At 40.9% G+C, this 5,078-nt stretch overlaps 1 pseudogene; it reads left to right on the forward strand.

Annotated features, from left to right (window-relative positions):
- The window catches only part of LOC107677939 (isoleucine--tRNA ligase, cytoplasmic-like), a 75,890-nt pseudogene that overhangs the window by 25,198 nt on the left and 45,614 nt on the right, over nt 1-5,078 (forward strand).

Here is a 5,078-nt window from a genome sequence, read left to right on the forward strand (position 1 = left end):
AGCAGGAGGTGATGGGACTGCAATGAGAAGCTCCAGTAGAGCTGATTTCACTGCACTTCTTGACGTTTGCATAAAAACAGTGCATTCACTCACCCTCATATTGTTACAAACCTGCGTGACTTCCATCTGTGGAGCGCAAAAGAAGACGTTGTGAAGACTACGCCGGTCGCTCTTTTCCATGCGACTACAACAAGCTTCCAGCTTCAATAACAAAGCTAAAGCAGTATAAAATTGTCATTTAAAGACCCATGGGCTGCGTTACAAAGCTCCTGAAATCATATGATATCTTTGTGTGAAAATTTGAATCTCAAAAACGGACAAGTCCAACTTATTAAGTTGGACTTATTAAGTCCCTTTATACAAGATGTAATAAGTCTCAGGTGTCCCCAGAATGTGTCTGTAAAGTTTCAGCTCAAAATACCCCACAGATCATTTATTATATCATTTTGAAAATGCCTATTTTGAGTGGAAGCAAAAACACGCTGTTTTCGTGCCTGTATCTTTAAATGCAAATGAGCTGCTGCTCCCCGCCCCCTTTTCAGAATAGGGCGGAGCCTTTGCAGCTCGTGCCTCAGATACTCTGATAAAAAAAAACATGTTTGGTTTTGATTATCATGTCTATCGTGCTGAAATCATGCATTTTAGAGCCATATCAGTTTCTTCTGATATAGTGTTTTCTGAGCGCACACATCCAAAGCACGCGCACAGAAAGCAGCTGTCACTGTTCTCTTTCATGTCTTATTGCGCTTAAACTGTAAAAATAAACACATGTTAAAAACGCATTGCAAAAACAGTCAGTTATGTCTGTGAAGGTAAACCGCTGGGAAACAAATCGCATGTTTCTATTAGATCTGTGTATGAAGTGACAGCAGTGTAATATACAGTACCTACTGCAGTCTACGCTGTTATATGACCCAAACAATAAATAAAAACAGAAAATCACTCACTGCGCTTGAATGAATAACTTCTGTAGCTTTAATAAGACATTTCTACCTTGAATGCTGCTTTCAAATGCTCTAGCGTCAAGATAAACGTCTCTGATCGTGTGCGGCTAATATGGCGGTGTCCGTCAAACAGTCGTGGGCGGGGCCTGAGCAATGTGACATCACATTTTACAGATTCTGGAAACGGCTTGTTCGGAGACACTGCTTATGACTTATGGGGATTAAAATAAACGAGCAGGTGGATTTTCATCATTATAGGATGGTTGTGTTCACACACTGCCAACACATTTATATCCGATGAGAGCAGCGTAAACATTCTTCACAAGTTCTCCCTTGGTGTTCCACAGAAGAAAGTCTTACGGGTTTGGAGCAACATAAGGATTAGCTGATGTCTGAATGGACTACATTGTGAACTTGACAATAGTTCAGAGACAAGACATGCGTTCTCTGGCTCACAAACCAACTGAGACCGTCTGTTCATAACCCGAGTAACAGTTTGAGTTAAATTCCCACCTGCTTCTTCTGTATTGATCAGCCATAGCCCCTTGTAAATGTTCATATTCTCAAAGGTCAAAGAGAGTTTTAGCATTATTGTCTTATGTTTCAGCTCCTTCAGTAATTCTCTATCTGCTCTGTGGTTGTAGCTCAGTGTTGATAACGTGTGTGTTTGTCTTTTATAGATTTCCTGGCAACACCCTGAAGGGCAAAAAATACAAGCCTCTTTTTGAGTACTTCATCAAGGTAAACTGTGTAATGCTGCATCACTGCAGATTGATTCACAGTCGCTGACCGTTTCATACTCTCACTTTTCTTTAAAAGGAACATAGGCTGAGGAAACAATGACAGAACGCTGAGACTTCTGTATCTGAAAAATATGTTAGCATTAAATTCAGTGGATCTCTTTGGCTCAGTTCTGTTGTGTCTTCCTCCGTGAAGCACTTCATCTTCTGATGTCAGAAGTGGTCTTGATGAACGCTTGTTTTTCTTCTCAGTGTAAGGAGAGCGGTGCGTTCTCGGTGGTGGTGGATAACTATGTGCGTGATGATGACGGTACAGGAGTGGTCCATCAGGCCCCATACTTTGGAGCTGTAAGTCACATCTTCATTCTGCTTTCATTAAATTGTGTCCTTCAGGGGTTTTGGGTAATGTTGCTTTATTAAGCAGTGGTTTGAGCAGGGTTTTCTGCTGGTCTTAAAAAGGCTTAATTCACCCTTCCACAAATTAAGGCCTTATAAGCATCTTAAATCACAGCAGAAAGTCTTTAATTTACAAAGTCATGGCTTTAAAAGATACATGCACTGAAAAAGCAAACAAACAAAAAACGATCTATATTCCTCAGTAATTTTGTTTTGTTACAAATATCTAAACATCCTTAAATCAAGATGCATTTATTTGAGATGCAAATTTAACATGATGAAGTCTTGTTTTATCAAATAAAGAGCAAAATGAGTTTATGCTTGCAACAATAACAAATGTCTGTAAATGGGAAATGAAACTTTTTTTTTTCCCTTTTAATTAAGTCGATTTTTCTCAGCCCATTGGCAGATATTTGTTCTTGTTTTGATCAAAAACTCACACAATTTTTTTATCACCTTCTCACAAAACAAGACTTATTATCTTATGCCTTCTCCAGTAAGTGTATCTTGATATAAGAATATCTAGGCATTGGCGCTGGAAAACAAGAAAAAAATACTGAGGAAGAAAATGACTTATTTTTTTCCCGGTGTGATCAAAAGTTTCAGTAAAAGTTATTTCCATATTTTAGTGGTTGAGAGCAGAAATATTCAAGCCATAAGTCTGATGTATTGTTATCCATACAATCTATTTATTAAACTTTCTTTACTTGGTCTTAGAAAGGTCTTAAAGTCTTAAATTTACATTCTTAACCTGCAGAAACCGTTTGAGAATAAAAGAACAAGCAGTACTTACAGTAGAGGACCGTAATGTCCTGGAGTGCTCGGACTTCACTGCACTAAAGCATCTGTGCTGTAGATCACTATTACTGCAGATTAGTGATCCTATCAAATCTCTAACAGGCAGTGTTAAGGTTGAGAGTGAGTCTCCTGCAGCGTTTGTGTACCAAATTAATTAATTCGTTTTCGAATTCGAATTCATCAAATCATGTGTCTTGTTCAGGATAGGTGTGTTGCTACTTACTAATTGATCCAGAACACCCTAGCAACTGCATAGCAGTTGCCAAGCAACCACCTGAAATTCCATTTCAACTGCCCAGAACACCCTAGCAACATAACAGTACCTTAGAAACCACCCAAAACTACCTAGAATGCCCTGGGAACCACCCACGGCACCTTAGCAACAGATTAGCAATGCCCTGGTAACCACCTAGAAGACCAAGAAAATGCATGCCAATGCAGCAACTGCATATCCTAGCAACTTCATAGCAATAGCCTAGCAACTACGTACAAACTACCTAAAACACCCAAGCAACAGCATACACCCCAGTAACTGTAAAGAAACACTGTAACAACCATAGCAACGGTATGGCAGTGACCTAAAGTTCCCTAGTATTTGCATAGGAACACTCTAATAATTACCCAGAAACCCTAGCAACTGTTGATAACATTCTAGTAACTGCATTGTATTACCCTAGCAGTCATATAGAAACAAAGTCCCTTTAAGGCAAGTCATCGGCCATCTTTGAAATGCCTCTCGGGAATGCAAGTGCAGCTCCTATCACTTTGAATGGGGAAACATCAAATTCTCAAACTGTTCACTAAGCTTACGGTTAAATTTTATAATTGAAATCACCAATGAAATCTGACAACAACTGTGTCATAAATGTTGTTTCTTTTGCTCAAATAGCGTTATAAAAAGCTTATTTTTCAGGCTAGATCAGCCAGTGCGCATGCGCAGTCCTGAGTGCACGTCTCAGAGCGCTGACTGTTTCTATAGCAACCGGGACTTCTAACGGCAGCTGCAGTGACACGCTGACTTTACCGATTAGTGATTGGCTCTATCATTCAGAAGGCAGGGCTTCCTGCGATTGAGCGGCCATATTAAGCGTTGCATTTTTCCCTATTCAAAACTATACGAGTGAAACATCTTGGGTATTCTATAGTCTTTGATAGAAACTACCTAAAACACTTTAGAAACTGAACACCCTTGCAAGTGAATTGAAACTCCCTGGTAACTGTTGAGAACACACTTTGGCAACCCCCAAGAACACCATAGTAACAGCCTGACAACAACCTAGAGGACCTTAGCAACCACATGGCAATCACCCAAAACACCCTAGCAACTACATAGCAGTACCCTAGCAACCACGTAGAAACCTCCTGAAACACCCTTGAAACTGTGTAGCAACTCTCTGGCAATTCCCCAAGAATACCCTAACAACTGCATAGCAACACTCCAGTAATGACACAGAACACCCTAGCAACTGCATAGCAACATCCTAGCAGCCATATTAAAAACTACCTAAAACTCCTTAGAAGCTACTGAAAACATTCGTGCAACTGCATAACAATTCTCTGGCTCCCCCCAGAACACCATCGAAACTGCATGACAACATACCAGGAGTCATTCAGAAATTACCTAAAACACCCTTTAAACTACATAGCAACAGTCTTTCAAACACCCCATGAAAATCCTAGCAACTGGCAGTAGTACCCTAGAAGCCATGTAAAAACTACCTAAACACTGTAGCAGCTGTTTGGGTGACCCTAGTAAGTGCATAGCAACACTTTGGCAAACACCCCAAGAACACCCTAGCAATTACATAACACATTTAGACAAGCACCACAAGAACAGCATAGCAACAGCACAGCAACACTGACACAAACCCCGAGAACACCCTAGCAACTGCATTGCAACACACTGACAAACACCCCGAGAACACCCTAGCAACCGCATAGCAACACTCTGACTAACACCCCAAGAACACCCTAGCAACCACATAGCAACACTGACAAACACCCTGAGAACACCCTAGCAACCGCATAGCAACAATCTGACAAACACACCGAGAACACCACAGCAACAGCACAGCAACACTGACAAACACCCCAAGAACACTCTAGCAACCGCATAGCAACGCTCTGACAAACACCCCGAGAACACCCTAGCAACCGCATAGCAACACTCACAAACACCCTGAGAACACCTCAGCAACCA

Source organism: Sinocyclocheilus anshuiensis, unplaced genomic scaffold (genome assembly GCF_001515605.1).
Source record: "Sinocyclocheilus anshuiensis isolate Anshui unplaced genomic scaffold, SAMN03320099.WGS_v1.1 scaffold1254, whole genome shotgun sequence".
Lineage (NCBI taxonomy): Eukaryota > Metazoa > Chordata > Actinopteri > Cypriniformes > Cyprinidae > Sinocyclocheilus > Sinocyclocheilus anshuiensis.